The sequence below is a fragment of the Corvus cornix genome, chromosome 1 (genome assembly GCF_000738735.6).
Source record: "Corvus cornix cornix isolate S_Up_H32 chromosome 1, ASM73873v5, whole genome shotgun sequence".
In the NCBI taxonomy this organism is placed as follows: domain Eukaryota; kingdom Metazoa; phylum Chordata; class Aves; order Passeriformes; family Corvidae; genus Corvus; species Corvus cornix.
Window position 1 is genome coordinate 93916353 of NC_046332.1, and position 19303 is coordinate 93935655.

Consider the following 19303-nt stretch of genomic DNA (forward strand, 5'->3'; position numbering starts at 1 on the left):
TAATTGTGTCAGCACAACCACAAGAGGTTTCTCGCCGTGGCACCTTATTGGGGCTCCTAAGCCAAGCCTAACATAGGAAAAAGCCCTATGTTTTAAAATTAAATGGCTAACAGAACTAAACCTTTTTAAACAGGATTAAACCCAGGTTAACATCTAGAAAAACTGTTACCTGACAAGTATGCTTTAGTGAGGAAAGGTATCAAAAAACGTTTGTTTAAAAACAGTCACATTCCTGTATGCAACTTTTTTTTACTTTGCCATACTTTGTGCTGCTGGAAAGTTCCTAAAGTTCCTGGCTTGTCCGTCAGCAATAGCAGTCATTTCAGACATACGCACACGCAGTGAATTGCATATGTAAAATCTACTCAATACTCAAGCTAGTATGACGCGCAGAAAACAAAAAAAAGAATGGTGCGGGAAAAAAGGGATGGAAGAAACACAGTAATTTTAGTAGGCGTGCACTGACTGTATTTTCTGTAAAATATGAGGGATAAGCACCCAGGGGTGGTTTTTTGTGGCTGTGGGTCACCTAAACTTAAGTGAGTTTTTCATATTCTTGTGATTGTCTTTTCCATATGCAAACCTGACAGTTCTTAAAACGTATGTAAATAAGTGTTATTTACAAAGGCAGTCCAGTCATAGATGCAATGAATCCAAATAGAGTTAGCCTTAGCTCAGTTCACTGCTATTTTCCAAGCTCCTCTCTTTACATGCAAGAGTCTTACATTTAGAACAGGCTGCCTGAGGTCACAGACGGGATTTAACAAGTGCAAGCCTGCTTAAGGAGGCCGATTTGAACTGAGTGGATACAGAGCCTTATTTATGACACAAACATAATCTGAATGAAATGAGTTTATGTCTTGTTCACATTTAAGAGTACTGTGCTACCCTTATGCAATATTTGCATTGGAAAATAAGAGATTTGCATGGGAGTGAATCACTAACATTATTCACAAGGCATTACAGGATTTTACAGCAGATTTTTCAGAAGGAAATCAGGATGGATACTGTGGCACTGATTTCAAAATAAAATTTGGATGCAACGTGTGAAATTCTGCTGATTTCTTTTAGTACAAAAGACTGTCTCACTTCCAATTTAAAATGCAAAACCTTTTAAATAATACCTTTTGCTCCAGAACACCTGCAACCTATCTATCTGCATCATGGTGTTAGTGCAGGCATGTTGAACATGGAGAAGTGACTTAGTCAGAATGAGAAAGCAGTGTTCGGAGCACATAAGGTCATCTCTTGAATAGGAGGATTTTCTGCTAGCAGCTGCCACTGCTGAATCTGACCAGTGACTGCAAGGCATCATGCCAGAAGCTAGGACATGAAAAGATCTTTAGGCTGGGGAGCACAAAAATGAAATGGAGAGGATCTGATCAGCTCTTTTTTCTAGTTTTAAAGACAGGTCAGGAAGGTGAGTGAGGCAATGACTGATGGGGTTGGCACTTGTGGGTTTGTCTATGGGGGAAGATACACTAAGATAAATTTAATTAGCTTTGAAGCCAGCATAGTTACTGTAGTGTCTGTACCTGATATGCACCTTCTTGGTATAGGAGAGCATTTTTCATTTTCAACCTGTCATTAATGGATTCAAAATAAATGAGAAAAATCATGCTTATTCTGTCATAAAAATGTACACATGAAAGTTTGCTCTGATACAAAAGTAGAGCCAAATCCATCTCTGGAAAATTTGTCAGAATAGTCTTCCCAGAAAGCTCTCTTAAGACAGGGGGATCCTGTAGGAGCAACAAAAGCTCTTTACCTGTGTAACACACACCAGTGCCAAAAGTGCCAAAAGAGCTGCACACTTCTGTGGAATGATAAGTGGGTTTCCCCTTGGGACTTTACCAGTATAAAAAGGATGCAAGACAAAGCACCTCACTGGCCATTTGTATGGCTACCAAGGTTACTTGCTATAGCAACCTCTTTGCCTGTTTAAACTCACATCTACCTTATTTTATCCCACATTTTACATCATTCTCGAGACTAGTTCTGCATAAAGACACCACCAGACAGACTATTGTTGTATCCATACCATGGTTGCCAACCAAAGTACATTGAAGAACATATCTAACACCTGATAACATGTAACACATAGGTAACACAGAGGTTTTGCAGTGATGCACATTGAAGATGACTCTATTGATTTGGACTTTACTGCTGAAAAGATTAGCTAATTTTTTTTTTTAACCTTCGAGAAACCAACATGTGTCAGCTCTCCTGTGCTAAAAGCATAGTCAAGATAAGGTGCTTTAATTTTGGACTGAGGGGAATTTTCCAAGGTCAGTTGCAGCCTAAGAAGACTGGGCAGACCTTGCAAATATAACCTTGCAGTAAAGTATCCAGCACTTGGCTGTGTTTCCAGTTTGGCATATCTGATATATCCAAGTGATTTTTGTGGAAAAATATTGTACTTTTTTTTTAGCAGCAAAGAACCAGTCTTTGTAATCTGCTGTTGTGTTACTTCAGAAGCATTTCAGCAGTTAACTCTCCACATAGCACAAAGCTTATAAAAGACACCTAAATTCTACATGCAACTGAAATTTGCTGTGGACATCTGTATCTATGACAAGTCTCTGAAACAGGCAGCAGTATGTCCAGGGTGTTTCATTATCCCTGGTGATGCAATTTGTATTTGGAATAATCATGTCTACACAGAGTGCTCTGGAATCACTATGCCTACACAGCTGTTACAACACTGCTGCTTTGCATTCTTGGGAGATTCCATGGTTTATTGCCTTACTCCTCTGTTTTTTTCCATGCTGCTTGCTCACTGTGAATACTCCAGTACAGAAAGTAGTGAAGTACTTTCTATGATTTCTCTCATTTCATCACAACATTCAAAGTGAGCTCTGTTTCTAAAGGACTTTTGATCATCAGGCAAGATGCATTGAAGACCACTGGGGCTATTTGCATATCTTTAGGGACAGGGACTCATGCACAGCTGAAGCTGAGCAGGGAACTGACTAAGGACTAGTTCATGAAATGGTGAGGCTCAGTAGTGATGCAGAACAGACAGCCAGCAATTTCAAAAGGTTTGGGAATATTAACTTTCAAGAGCCTTAAATGGAGAAATTGCCCTGCAACTGTAAGAATGGAACATGTCATAAGAGTTTATCTTGGCTTGGTGAAATATACTCACTGTTCTCATTTACTAACATTTCTACAGAGAGAAATCCACAATAAAAATGGTCAGGTTTATTGTGAATGGGTTATGTGCAACAACTGAAAAACTAGTTCGCATGTGTGAGTTGGCAACACACAGGAATTTATTGATGAGATTAAGTATTTGAAATTAGTTAATTTTGTTTAGGTCATTAGGTAATGATATGATTCCACAATTAATGTGACAGATAAGGTTATTCTCGCTTCAGGTTGTACCTAACGGAAGGAGGCCTTGTCCTATGATATAGCAGATGATCACTATGGGAAACTTACGAATACTAGAGTGACATGATGAGTCATCTGGGTCCAAGAAACCTACATTTTTAGAAATGCTGGACTATTTAATGCTATTTTTTTTCATTAAGGGCAAACATAGAAAACAATAATGCTATGATTAGTCTTGTCTATTCAAAAGACTCAGCATACCCACATACCCATGCTTCCCCTGTTTTTGGAGACTTTCACTGGATGCTTAAGTGAAGAAAAGCTCATTTATACTCAGCCAAGTAGGGTGATTTTAGATTATGCATTAATAATACTCAAAAGCTGGATGCTTGACTGGAGATATCAGCCTCATGGAAATTATTTTCTCTGTAGAAAGAATCTCTGTAGATTTTTTTTCACAGCAAAGTAAACAGAAACACTGAGGAATTTTGAGAAGTAAATAAAGCAGTGATGGTGCACTCCTTCATCTGATCACAAAGACTACTGTCAGGGATGCCCTACAATTAAGTTGTGAAATGAGTGCAGATTTGTGAACAAAATGCCTGCCCTCTTGGGGCAGGAGTAGGGAAATTTGTATACATGAAAGTTTTTAATATATCACACAACAGGGATTTTATTGAATTCTGCAAAATTTTTAATATACTCAAGCAAGGTTAGGAAAATCACTTCAGAAAGTGTAAGTTAGTTAGGGCAAGAGAGCAGCAGAAAATATTCTTTGGAACTGCAGAAACATACTCCCCCTTCAGGCAGATGAATAAGTTTATGGGGTCCCAAACTATGCACATTTTATTTGCTGCTTTGCAATGTGGAATGTGGAAGAACAAACCCGTACCTGCAAACTGCTGTGAAAAGGTTCTACCTCAGTCGACACACCATTAGCGAACGGGTTTCATCTTTGAAAAAAGAGTATATTTAGATTTACCTGCTGTCTGTCTCCTGTAAAAGCTTGGTTCTAAAGGATCATGACCATTCTCCTCTACTCTCTCTCCACTTCATCATGCTAAATTTAACTTTTTTTCCATTTTTCCATCATTTTATCACTTTGCTGTGTACAGAGAAGCAGTAAATATGCTTCCCCTCGATTTCCTGTAGACTGGACAGGTGTTCATCCAGTGTAGGCACCTGTGGCCATGGTTGCAGCAATGTAGCATGGATGAGAAAGATAAAAAGGAACAGGCAGTCATTACCAAAGAAATGGCCTCTGTGCCAAAAATAATAAAATATAGCTCTTCCCTTAATTGCACAAGATCCTTGCCAAAATAGAGAACTATCTTTGCCTGAAGATTTCTTTTTTAATACCTGTGGGTCAGTATAAAGTCATCTGTTAAATAAATAGGATAAAGATATAAAATACTGAGAATCTCTGTTATTAAAATTTTTGTGTAGTCAGAGTTGGGTGATTTGTAACAACTCAATCCAAAGCTGAAGGTATAACAAAAATAAGCCACAATATTTATTCTATCCTCTTTTTTCCTATCCTGTATCTACTGTTACAATTAACTTACCTTCTACTCGTTAGGTCACACAATGTTGTCCCGTTAGACATGCACGTCTCTGATGGAAATGGTAAAATGGGAAGGGAAGGTAACAATGATGAAGGGCTGTTCAGCAGACTTCATCTGAAAGTTGTTTTACACAAGTGGGACTGAGGTCTTGTACATTGAGGCACTTCAGTATTCAACTCCAAAGTTTGTATAGAAAATTAATAGTTTAAAATAATTTATACATCTTGAAGATTCTGAGGCTCAGCTGCCTCTTTTCCTCATGATTATACAACAAACTTTCTTTTTTTCCCTCAGTGAGAAAAGAAAAATGCTGCATGGATGTCCAGATGTAGAAGTCTGCTGTGCAAAAGAACTGGATCAGGACTAATCACCACGGGCTCCTTTTATTGTCTGTGGGGGGAAAAATGGAGAAAGAAAAAGCATTTTAAGGCATGATTCATACCATCCTAATGCAGGCATCTAAAATAGGTCAGGTCCATTGAGCTCTAAAATGTCTGTTTTTCTCTATGGACAGAGGCATGGTCACCCTGGGGAATCACTAGCTTAGATGTGGATATCTATGTTATCAAGCAAGGTGAGATGATTTCCACCCCATGTAACTTTTGTCACCAAGAATAAATATCTATAAAGAAAGAAACATTGCCTCTATTAAAAAGGGCTTCTAATAGAATGATATGTGCTAAAGCTCTTGTTCCACATTCCCTACAATGACCTAGATCCTATAAAACTTAGACCGAAATCTCTATCCCAGACAAAAGCCTGTTATAACATTGCATTATCCTTCACTCTGACTTGTGAAAGTGATTGCTTACTAAACGTAAAACACATGCCAAGAAGTACGCAGCAATGATCTAATTAAAGATGTGCACACAGAATTCAGTGCTGATTAGTATGTGTATTATAATTACTGCATACAGCAGTACATCAGTATATTAGCATATATACACATATACATGTGTATATACATGCTAACAGAACACTTAAAAGACAATTATAGATAATGGTTGTAATTTCATACATTAATAAATGCAGTATATTGGTATGCAAACTAAATATATCTATGAAAATGTAAGGATAAAGGCAGCAAGAACATGTCCTTACATTATTCTGAATTTCTGAAAGACTATTTAGCACAATAGAAATCTTAGTGCTGACATAGTTCCATCACTAATCAGGGAAAAGAAAAAGCGTTCATTGAATATTTCTGCTTTGCATTTAGAAAGAAAAACAGTGTCTGCACTGCCAAACTATCATCTATTCTGACATTCTCCAAAGCAGATGGTAAAGAACATCTATTAATTTTTTTTAATTGGCAGGACCAGACAACTTGATTAAAAGGTTTTAAAAAGAATTTGTACTGCTGTGCATTGGCAAAAAGCTTTGGCATACTGGAGAAGTCCAAGAGAGGCCTGGAAAAATCTAATGCCATGTTGATATTTCAAGAACGTAAACAGGATGACCATGGTAACTGTAGATGAGTTAACTTGACCTTGGTTCCGTGTGAAAGAATGGAACAGCTGATACGGGACTCTGTCCATAAGGAAATAGAAAATGGTAACGTAATTACTGCCAGTCAACATGACTTTATGCAAAACAGGTTAAGTTAAACAAACGGCATCGTACTTCTATGAGATAAGAATTTTGATTATTTGATTGGTTTAATAAAGGTAACTATGTTGACAAAACAATGCCTTTCAGACTTCTGTTAAGCATTGATACCACATGACACTGACTAAATGTTACACCAGAAAAAACCAACACAACATATAATAAATGAGACTAAACTGTGGAACTCAGAAATTTAATGTGTGATTGTTAACTAAAATTTACCAAGTATCACCAGCATGCTGCTACAAAGATTCTTTCATGCCTTAAGAACACCTATGGCATGACAAAAAAAAAAGCCATAAACTTTAATAATATCTCTATATTCTGAAAATGGCAAAAGGAGAGAATTTATGAGGACGGATTACAAACAGGAAGTGATTTAGACAACTGTAGATAAGTAGAAATTATATGGGTATAAATACTGCCAATTGAAAGCTGTTTTGGGAGGAAAACATAGAGATTACACTTGCAGGACTGAGTGTAGTGGGTCTAAAAAAATGGGTAGGCAATGGTTGATGGCTATGTTTTTAGCGTAAAATAGCACTACGTTGGTTAATGCAATCCATAGTTTTACTCTGGAAGGGGTGAGAACTGGTCTTCTTATGGCTGTTGTAGTCAGACCAAATTAAGCTCTCCACAGAGAAAGGCAGAAGCAATGAAAGCTACCACGCTACAAACATATATTACTCTGTTTTGGACTATACAAACCAAGCAGTTTCCCTGGGATATATTACAAACACAGCAGATGAAGAAATAGTTAGCAGGGGTTATGTACATCTGCATAAATAAGGCACAAGAAAAACAGCAGGGAGTTCTTCCTTGTTGTGTTTGGGGAAACCAGACTTTGGCTACATTATTTGTAAATAAGATTGCACAACTTTGCTAGCCCTTGTGGTGTTTTTGTTTTGGGTTTTTTGATTTCAGTAAGTACAAAACAAGTCTCAGAGTGAATCAAGAAGCTTGAGGCCATGATGAAATTTTCAAGATTTTTTAATGGGAAACCTATTCTGACAGTGTCCTGCTTATTTTCCTGTATTCTGGTCCCCAGTGACTTGCTGTGTAAGAGCTGGAATTCTTTCCTGGTCTCTCCCTGGGCAGTCATCACTGGCATGGAAGGACAAAGCTGTCTGTGGCACACACATTCACACACCGTCCACAGTTACCCCTCTTCCTCCAGTCTCTTTTCCAGGAACACCAGAGAAAGACACTAATTTTCCACTCCTTGTTTTCCTTCTCGGCATGGTTTTAAAGGGAAAGATGATAAAGACAGACTCTCTGCAGGTCTCACCTCATGTTGTACTTCAGAGAGGAGAAAGCGTATATAGAAGTTTGATTCAGATTTGAGAAGCTGTATGAGATTGCATGCAGCCAGCCAAGGGATCCTGATCTCTTAGTCCTCAATCTCCAGGGCCAGGGTTTCAGATGGAAACCATGGAGTAGGAAAAGGGGAAACTCAGTGTTTAGGTCTCTGGATGGAGTCAAACGTGAAGTTTGAAGAAACTGCTTGGGATTTGGTAACCTGGTAGAGCTCAGTAGGCTGCTGAAGGGAAGCAGAGGTGAAGCTGAAGAGAAAAAAAATGGGGAGATGCATATCTCTTGGTATTAGTCAGTGTCTGTGGATAAGACAAATAATGGCTGATAATGTGATGGGGAATCAGACTGGGGCATCAGGTCATGTTGTGAGGGAGCAGCCCTCACACTGCCCTGCAACACAGGCATATACCTCACACACCTAAGGGTGCAGAGTACCTTTGGTGACTCACTACCTTACAGTCCTGCAGCCTTTTCTCTCTGATCTGACACATAACCCTTTAATGTATCAGTTCGTGGAGCAGAAGAGCCTGCAGCAAAAGTAAGTACAATGTGGCCAAATGGGGAGAAGTCAGGCAGGGGCAAGTGTACAAATCTCATTGTTAATGCATGAGATTTGACAGACTGGGAACCGAGAGGCAAATGTGGGGCAGGACAGATATTGGTGCTGGGAGAACACAGGATTCAAAAAATCACCTTATCTAATATAATTGTTGCTGATATTCATATGGAATGTGAAGATCAATAAAGATGAAAAGGGATAAAATGGATAGGTTATAAATGAAGTAGTGATGAACAACATACCTGCCCCTCAGCATCTTCACCATCGAGGATATTTTAGGCTTTCCATCCCTCTTCTAAATAGCCTGTAATTCTACCCTTTCTAAAACAATGACCCAACAGCTGGTGTCTTCCTTCTTTCTCTACCATCATCAACAAACCATCTGTGAGAAGGGAGAAAGAAAAAAATGCAATGTCTGTATTTTGCTCTCCCTGGCTTTCCTCGCTGGCTAAGCATCTGTCCCACAGCTGTCACACAGCACTTGAAGAGCAATGAGTAACCTTAAAGTCCAAATGTCTTCCAGTTTCCTGATTTTCAGGAAAATCATCTGTGTTGTGCTCCATAATGCCTAAAATGTTTCCTGAAAATTTCCAATAAATTCCAAAGTGGTCCCATTGTATCCAGGCAGGCAAGCAATCAAATATATTCATCTTGGCATTGTAAAAGAGAGGGGGCAAGGGTTAGCTAGTTCTCTAGAGTCCCTTTACAGCAAATGGAGGAAAGTTATTTTCTAATGGAAATACGTCACACTTTTTTTAATGCATTGTTTTGTGATTGTTGACACCAAAACTGTATACAAATAAATATAAGAGTCTTTCAAATTAAGCTGAATGCTTTTGTTAAGTGAGCAGAGCACACAATGTTGAGTTGGATTTCATGCTACAGAAGCTCCAAAAATGCCCTAAGTGGCAAGAAGATGAAGTGTGGCATACTGAGAGGGGATGACATCTGTCCGGACATAAACTTCCTGGTACAAAGTTAATGCCTTAATTCTTTGTAAAAAAAAAAATTAGTAGTAGCAATTGTAGAAATCAACACCTCTGTAATACGGCAACACCTTATCTCCTCCATTATTAAAAGACACACTAACCAGATACACTACGCTTAATGTCAAACTTCAGAACTTCCTGAAGAAAGGATTAATAACCCTCCCTTCATTACTTTGGAGGAACGCAAATGCATCAGTCATAGAAATTTTAGATAGCTGTGGCTAGTTGAGATGAACACCACCTCACCAAACATGCAGGGACAGTCAATCTAGGCAAGTTTATAGCATCTCTTCATTTATCCCATCACTTATGGATATAACCTAACGGGCCCCCAAGGCCGGTACAGGAACACTTAAATATCATAACTGAGTTTGATCACAAGTTGTTTGTGCTGCAGAAGACATCAGATCTGGAACCTCCGTAGCTGGCTTTAAAATTCAGGCTACTATAACAAACACAACTTAAATTGTTAATATCTATTCTTAAGTGACTTGTTAAGCCTGCAAAAAAGTATAAAATTTATCCAAGAAAAACAATAAAGTAGAATGAGGTTGTTGAGATAAAATACGTCTTGTGGATTGTGATGGTTTTCTTCAGCTAAAACATCTCTTCCGGAAATGAAGAGTACAGCTGCTGCATTTCTGCGGTATACCCCGGTCTACCGTGGTGGTTTAAAACCAGGCAGGAATCAAACTCCAAATAAACTGCTCCCTTTCCCCCTGCCTCCTCTCCAGTGAGAGAGGAACAGACTATGGGCTGAGATAACAATTTACCGAAAACAAACAGCCACAGAATAAGAAATGCACAATAACAACAACGGCATCAATAACAGAAGTAAGTATACAAAGGACAAGGTGCTTCACACACAGAGGTGTTCACCACCTCGACTCAGCTCTGCACGGCGGCCGAGACAAAGACAAGATGGCAGGAACTCTCCATGGCTGGCATTCCCTGTCCCGGAGCACGGGACAACGAAAACCAGTGATGGACAAACACCAGAAGAGCCGGATCGTCTGCACTGTGCCGCCCACTTCTTGGGCTGCTGGGCTCGGTTGTGGTCGGCAGGCTTCAGCTCGGCCCCTCTCCACTCGGCTTGGGACCCGCTGGGCTTGGCTCGCCTCCGCTGCTCTGTTCCCTGCGGCTGCTCCCTGCACCGGGGCTGCAGCGTGTGCGCTCCGCTGTGCTTGCTGCCTGGAGCTGCACTCTTCCCGGCGGATGGGAAGGGATGGGAGGCGACAACAGAGGGACAAAGTCCTCAGGAATGGTCCCGGCAACTTCCCCGAGGAAGAAATGGAACAAAATGGCCCCGCTTCCAGCGTGTGTTCCCTTTTTCTTCCCCCGCAAGCCACTCTCCCCAGACATGATGTGCATGGTTTAGAATAGCAACCTAGCTCCACCCCCTCCTCAGCACCTGCGAGAAAAACTAGGACATCTATTCAGCACTTAAAGTTTCTAATGAGGGACAGAATTTAATTTACTGAAACTAATGAACTTGAGACAAAATATTGTCAGTTTTGTGAGGTCAAGGGAGCCTTGTCAATTGATGTACGCTCTTCAGTCTTGCTGAAACAATTCAGAGGGACCTGAAACACAGGAATCCTGAAACGCAGGAAGTTCCACCTGAAGATAGGCAAGAACTTCTTTACTGTGTGGGTGACAAAGTACTGGAACAGGTTGCCCAGAGAGTCTCCTTTCGAGCAGATATTCACGAGACATCTGGACACAATCTTGAGCAACATTCTCTAAGGGACCCTGTTTGAACAGGGAGGTTGGTCTAGATGACCTCAAGTGATCCCTTCCAACCTTACTCACATTGTGATTCTGTGAGTTAGTGACTGATTTGTAAGATTTTCAGGTTTTTCAGAATATTAAAATCCAAGTGGAGGCAATGTTTAAAGTAATATATTAATTTGATGCGTGTGTGCAGTGTGGTTACAAAATTGAACCTGCACTTGGAAAAAGAAAATAAAAATTAATTAATTACAGAGAGTCTTCAAAAGTGAGAAACAGGAAAACCCACTATTTTTTTCCCCATCTGAAATTAAAAATGCGACTAAATCCACAAGTCGTTAAATTGTGTTGTAAAATTATTTCGGTATTACCTGCCCAAAGGATTGGTAATGTAAGGATGTCTCCAAGTGTGAATGCTTTGGGGACTGTGATTTTTAACTTGTAGGTATTTCTTTAAATATAGCCAACAACTGTTGTTTTTAAACTTGATTATCCTGCAAGAATAACAAGATCACTTCCCCAATGGGCATTTTTCAGCAAATGTTCATTAACAGCTTTACAGCCAACCACTAACTTTAAAGCTATATGATCTTTCCACAATCTATAAATTGTATCTGTGTAACTTATACTGGTGTGATAGTTATATATTTAGAACATTGCTGTGTTTATCCATTCCTAAACAAAGCAAAAAGGTCATTTTATTACAAAGAAGGACACCTTCTCAGGAAATAGTTGCAGAGGAAACTTCTGTAAATAAATGCTGGCAAGGGTAACCCAAAGGCCAAATTGCAGTGCAGTCCAGGGATCTCTCACCAGGTCCAATTTAGTTGGGAGAGAGGTTTTTGTCAGCAATCAAGCTCAGAACACTTTGTACCAGAAATAAAAGGTCCTTTCAGCTCACTGGAGGGTGTAAGAAGAAGATAACCCGAGGAGGCTTCATTTCTGAGGCATCTTTCAGGTCCTTATACAACACCAGCAGAAGAAAGGGTTTGCTTTGATTTGGTCACTGCAAGGTAGTGAACTGAGTCTTAGCTCACTGATCCACTTCCATACCAGCTGCATTCAAGAGGCGACAGCAGCTCCTGCAATGTCTAATTTGGAGTTATTAATCTTTAAAAAATCTACTTCTGTAACCTTGAAAGTTTTTACAAGTCAGCAAAGAGTCTCTCAAAAAAGAAGTGTGTAGGAATGAAGTGAGGCACCCAGAAACACTCCCTTATTGTATGATTAAATGCAACAGATGAAATTAAAAACATGTTCATGTGCCATGATTACCTCATTCTCTTCTGTTACATATGCTGTTCCTTTGCTTAATCAGCAGCTTAGCTGGAAGCATACTCTTCACTTGTATTTCATTTTGTGGTCTCACACTTTAGTACTGAACATGTCATGTTCACATGAATATTTAAAAAGCATTAAGTGACCATTTCATTTTGCATCCATGAGCACTCAGCACAACAGGCATGAATCTTTCCTTTTTCTTTTTTGTGGAATCTACTTGACAGCAATTTTTTAATCAAGTTGTTAGTATTATTAGATATGCAGATTGCCTCCAACCATGGTAGTGCTTGATACAACAAGTATCTTGGAGATGCCCACTCCTCCTTCTTATGCCCCAGAATCCATGAGAAAGTCTCTACCATGGGTGGGGTGTTTGAGCCACAATGCCCAAAACCTGGGAGGAGGTTTTATTCAACCTCTTTCATAGGCACATGAAATTGCATATATTTCTGGTGCCAAGAGTTTTGTACTCATCTTATTGTGATGCTTAACTTTCCTGAAATTAATAGTTGCACTTATTCTGCATATCTGAAAAAACATGCTTCCAAAAATATATTTAAAGAAAAGATCCTCCACCTCTTCCCTCAGGACATGTGTTGCCTTTGTGCTTCCCCCATGCATCCCTCATCAAAATATGGAAAGCTGACACTTTTTAGTTCTTTAGTTCTTGCTGAGCATGCCTGCAGTGTCCATTAGCGAGGAAATGGGCGAGCCAAAGCCGCTGATCGTCAGCCACACCGTTCACGGGACTGCAGAATTGCATTTGACTCCCCACATTGACAATCTCCCTCGAGTCATTGCATATGTACAATATGTACATTAAACAAAACAGGAGGCCCACCATTAATTACCTATCTACACAATGTCTAGCACAATGGAAGCCTGAGGCTCCAGTGAGTTTCCCAGACATTGTCTAAATAATGCAGATAGATGATCATTTTCCTTGAAAGCAGTCGACCTACTCCGAGGGCAAGCTTTCCCAACCTTATTCACATAAAACTTCCACTGAAGGGGTACATTGAGAAAAGGAGGAAAGATTTTCCTCTGTAGTGTCTCTATTTCCCTAAATGTCTCTTCATATTCCTGGTGGTCTTGTGCACCCACAAATGAGATCAGCAAATGTTCTGCACGAGTAAGAATTGCACCAAAAGCATATCCCAAACAGTAAGAGTAAGCGATGATTCATAATCACAGTTTTACACTCTTTATTTTGCACAGTTAAATAAGCAGACAGAAAAAGAAAAGGAAAAAAAAATAGAGACAGAGAAAGAGAAGATTGGTTTTTTTCACTTTCAACAGTAATAATCCTGGAGCTATTTATAGGTGTATATATCACAGAAATCCAACAAAATAGGACTGGAGGTAAACATGAGATCATCTAGACTATCACACTGCCCTGAGTCAGGACAACTGTACTTGTGTCATTCCCGAGAAACATTTGCACAGCTTAAAATGCTCCAGTAGGGACTCTATAAAAATCCCTTGATAGCCTACTCCAGAACTGAATTACCCTTGCTGCTAGGAAAATGATCCTGATGTCAAGATAAATGATGGAGGAAGTTAGGCTACCTTCTGAAGTTTTGGGGTTTTTTTTAAGGCTAGAGGAAAAAGAGCTACTACCTAAAGTAGATGCAAAGGCCATGTGAAACAAAGGCAAATAGCCAAATGAATTGTAAGGTGGGGGGAAAGCTGAATGCCTGGAATGATTTTGCTGGGGAGCAGCCTTCAAAAAGCATTTAGAAAAGAACAGAAAGAGTGGCTGGAGTAACCTGCCCAGGGGAAAAAAAAGTAAACAAATAGATTTTCAAGCAGAATGCTCCCTAGTAAGAAACAGAGTTGAAAAAAAGCAGGAAACGGACAAACAAACAAACCCTCTTCTGTTCAAGTCCTGTGTTTTTTGAGCACGAGGCTTTGCAAATTTTCTGTAAATATTGCATCAAAGAAATATTGAATTCTATCATCCATTCTCTTCTTGGAGACAAAAATACCCTAAAGGACCCTAGATCTTGGCTATACATACAGATGAGAAAAATACATTACAAAATGTCTTAAAAAAAAAAAAAAAGCAAAGAGGGCTTTGTTTTCGATTATTTTAGATATTTATATGTTCTTAGAGGCAAGAGAGGTATTGACTTCAACTATTGCTTGAAAATATTTGGCTCTGTTGCTTCACGAACACTTTTTTTTCCCTAGGACAGAATTGGTTATATTCTATCAGGCTTTTTTCTTTAAATAACAATATTTGTTCAATCAGCGATCACTCCAGAAGGAATGAAAGACAGCATTTGCCCCGGGAGGAAAATTAAAAAAAAAAAAATCCGAACGAAACAGAAACCAACAAACCAACAACAGCAGCAAAACCCCGTATTTTGGAAGCTGTGCGCTGCTGCTGCTGCAGAAGCGCGCCCGCGGTGCCCCCGCGGTGCCGCCAGGGGGGGCAGCAGCAGCGCGGTGCCCTCCGCGGCGGGGGCGGCGCGGGCGCGTCCCGAGGCTGCTCCCGCGGCCCCGCCATCGCTGCCGGCGCGGGGGGGAGGCGGGAATGGGGGCAGAGGGAGCGGGGAACAACAACAAAACCCAACGGTACAAAAACCCGCGCACACACACACACACACAAACCCGAACCAAAATAAAACCCGCAACCAACAAAAATAGATGTTCCAGGAAGAAAATCCTGGTGATTGCGAAGCGCTGACGCATATCGGCCCCCAGTGCGTAATTTTCGCACCGGCAGCGGAGGGGCGGGAGCGGGGCAGGAGCTGATCCACACCCCCCGCACGCCCCCAGCCCCTCCCCCAGGCTCGCCCCGGGAGATTTACCAAAAGCGGCGATTTCCGCGGGAGGCGCCGAGCGCGCGGAGCCCCCGCACGGAGCGGCGCTGCCGGCGGCGGGAGGGGCCGGGGCCGGCCCGAGGAGCCCCCGCCGGGCCCGGGGACACGCTGCTGCAGCCAGACCTGGTCCCAAACCGGCCTTTTGCGGGTTCACCTGCCACAGAAGAACTGTCTCCTTTTTCAGACCCCGGGAACTTGCTCAGGGCTTTCCCCAAACAGCACCGTCGTATCCGCCTGCCCGGGGACTCCGCGGTTCTGAACTTGCCACTTGAGATAAAAATTTTGAGGAAGGAATGATCCAAATGCAGAAAAATATTGAAGTCTTAGTAAAAACAAAAAAACCCCTGTAAATAAGGCATGTTCCAGGTTTTCCTCAGCATATTCCCCCCTCCCATATAAGAACATACAAGGTAGTGACATCAACATTATATCTGTATCTATTTCAAGTAATTAATAAAAGTATTATTTGGCTCAAGAATTACTGAATATGCACGAAGTTCCATAACTGTAACCCCTATTTATTTAACCTGGAATTCTCTGGAAAACTGTGGGTGCGATATTCACCGAAGCAAGTAACCTTTACTTAAGAAAGAAGTATTTTTAGAGTCTGTGATTTCTGAATATCTTTCTGTCTTGTACGAAGCCACCCATAGATGTTTACACAGGACCAGGGGGAAAAAAAAATTGGCAGCCCCGGTTTAAGGGTAAGGTCAACTGTATCACTTAGCCTCACTCTTGCTATAAAGGAATAAAACCTGCTGTTAGGAGTTACTAAATGAGTAGTATCAACAAAGTCTTTTGTAAACCTATCTGGAAAGATGGCCTGTCCTTCCTCCCAAGTAACACGGATTTCTCAACTAGATAGTAGCACAGTCATGGTACATTAGCACTCAAAGGAGCTGAGAAAGGTAAGACAGAAACAAGTTGATGGGAGTTCATGTCCTCTTACGTTAAGGTTATGAAATGTATAACCAGAATTACACTGTATCAGGAATATGCAAATAAATGTACCAGGGAATAAACTGACTTCACCTGTTTATGTAGAAGTTCAAGGACATTAAAATATAAATCACTGTTGTGTTGGAACAGATAACTGTACTCTTGACAGTATAAGAAAATGTTGCTGACGCACATAATCTTTCTCTGCACCTTTTTCCCATGGCTTCACTACCATCAGCTATGTGAACCTGGCAACAGGTAGAAGGCAACAGCCAAGCTAAACATCAAATACATCCCTTTCAACTGTTACTCCTTATCCTGATATTGAAAGATATTTCAAAATTATATTTAAAATAAGAACAAAGAAAAACATATTTTTAAAGGATGTCAGAAATTTTGGAATTCAACCTACTCATGCATCCAGTCTATCAGAAAGTGTTTTTTGAGTAACTGGCTGTGACCTTGGGCAGTATTTAAATATAGCTACATATTCATAGGGCCTCATGCTTCAATCCCCTTAATGGAGGTGAGGGGGAGAGGGACAGGGAGCAGACACCAAAACCCCCAACTGGATCCTGTGTTAGGCTTATAGAATCAAGCTTTCAGATGTAACTAAAACTCATTGCATGTCCCTAGAAGTAATAAATTCAATCATTTAGCTATTATTCAGACAAACAGCCTTCTCAAGCAAAATTCACTGATGGCTTGAGAAGTTCATTGCTTGCAAAACAGTGTTGATGGCCACTGCTTAGCATTCATCCATATAGCTCAGTAATGAAAACACTAAGTTTAAATACATTTATATATAAATGAAATTATCACAACTTCTTTTTTAATTTTATTTTTTAAATACAGCTAAGGAACCCCAAGTATTTGAAGCATGGAAATGTGCAATCAGTAGGGCTCTGTGCCAACAAAACTGTATTTGCTGGATCTAAACTTCATGGTCATAAGCAAGGTCTATAATTTTCTAGGCATGTCATTTTAGAGTGGACAGAGGCAACATTTTATGACTGACATAACTGATGGCAAATGCCCCATACATACATAGTATATTTTGATAAACCTGACCATTACCTAACACAGTTTATTTTTCTTGGAAGAAAAAGGAGATGGCTGAAGCCTGGTATGCTGGCAAAAGCATAGTTTAGCAGGCAGGAAAGATACTAATATTAGAACTATTTGGCTGGTGTACTTAAATATTAGCAAAGCATTCCCAGTCAAGACCTCAAACTTGAAGGTGAATATGGTGAAATACAGTTGGGGCAGGATAATATGACAGAAGAAAAGGAATGGGAGGGTAAAATAGGATCACTTCTTCTTTCAGGATGATGAAACTGTTCTACAGAGATGATTTACAAAAACATCCTCTGGCAAATCTGTTGCATTACTAAAGATTCTGTCACCCGTATTTGTCCACTCCTGCGTTGTGCCTGAAATTGTTTGGTGGAAAAAGGGTGCGTGTGTTGTGTTTAACAATCCCAACTCACCGCCCTCTGTATCTCTGAAACCCCTCTTACCTCAGAAATTAAAGCTAACATGCTACACAATGCACAGGACTAGCTAAATCATAAGACATGCCAGCCTGTAGGAGCAGTGAATTGTAGCTGAAAGGTGGGATGGATGAGTGGTATTAGTGCATTTATTGTAATTAAGTGCCCTGTAATTACACTGAAATGACTGGGAAAATTTTTCAGAAGGGTATAGTGTTGAAAAACAATTCAGAGGAGTTCAGAGGAAACTCTGAATAAGACAGGTCATCTGTGTAAACTAGGATCATTCATTCCAGCATATTGGTCATGAAATAATTTACTTTTTAACCTGCATTTTACACACGCCTGAGTCCCAATTCTTGTGTTCAGTACACCAGTTATGCATTAAAAACCAAACCCCAAACATAACTATGGAAAAAATAATGCTTGTTATGAATCAACCCCTGCCAAAAATGAGCTGTTAAAGATATATCAATCTTTCCAGAAATAAAAACTATGAACTGCAACCTTGGATTCTAGTCTATCCTAGTGTCTTTGTCACAGAAATTGTTTGCAAACAAAGCTGTGCTGCTATAGCCAGTACATTGAATGTGTATTGCCCACATGGTCAAGAATAACATATATAACAACGTCGAGTAGATGAAATAATGTTTATCTTTTTTACATTTCAGACCTAAGAATGCTTACTCAAGGTCACCAATATATTTCATAAATGTCTGGAGAAAATATTTTCAAATTCCCAAGGGGTTTGCAGACAAAAGTTTGTGTTTATAGGCCCAGGCTATAGTCATATCTAAAAAATCAACTATTCCTGAGTTTTCATATGAAGCTGTTCTCAATGAGGATTGTTATATGCAATCATTACATATAATCTAAGTTTACAATTACCAATTCTATGCATTTTTGCACATACAGAAATCAAAGCACATTGCCAGGGCAGTAAGGATTGTCAGCATCATTTTCTTTGAAGAGTCCCACAGGTACAGAGAGGTCACAGGTGCCTTGCCTAAGGTTACACTCTTCTTGCTTCTCAGGAGAGGTCGGTGCCTCTGATCTCAAATAACTTCTCTTACTCCATTAACCTCCCCCAAAATTTAATAAACCCGGGCAACTACTACCCTGTATGTTAATGTTAGTATTTTCCCGTAAGATGATGTGAGAGGTCTTCCTTCAGAAGATGCTTTACTGCAGCATGCCGGTATTTACAGTGAAGTGGTCTTTTCCAATCACACTCTCCCCTCCCTCCCCTCCCCCCTCCCCACCCCGTCACAGCTGTTAATTTCTAAATGAGTTGTTATGACCCAAACCACGGAGAATTTCGTGCAGGAGGGAGCTGAGCTGCGACAGCGGTATATGCGGGCTGCGGGCGGCCCCAGCGCCTTCCCCGTCGGGAACACGGGGAGAGCTCGGCCACGGCCCCGCACGGCGACAGCTGGAGGCGCCGCATCATTTTCGTCTTTTTTTTTCCCTTGCTCATTTGTTTGCGGTGTTGTTTTTGTGGGTTTTTTCCCCTCGTCCTCACTCGCAAACCCGTTTGCTTCAGCTTCGGCGCAGGCCGACAAAGGAAAGCGTGTCCCGACGGCGCTCCGGGGGGAGACGGGAAAACACGGATGGATGATTTCGTGACCCCAGCCTCACTTCTCCTCTCGGGCATGTGCAA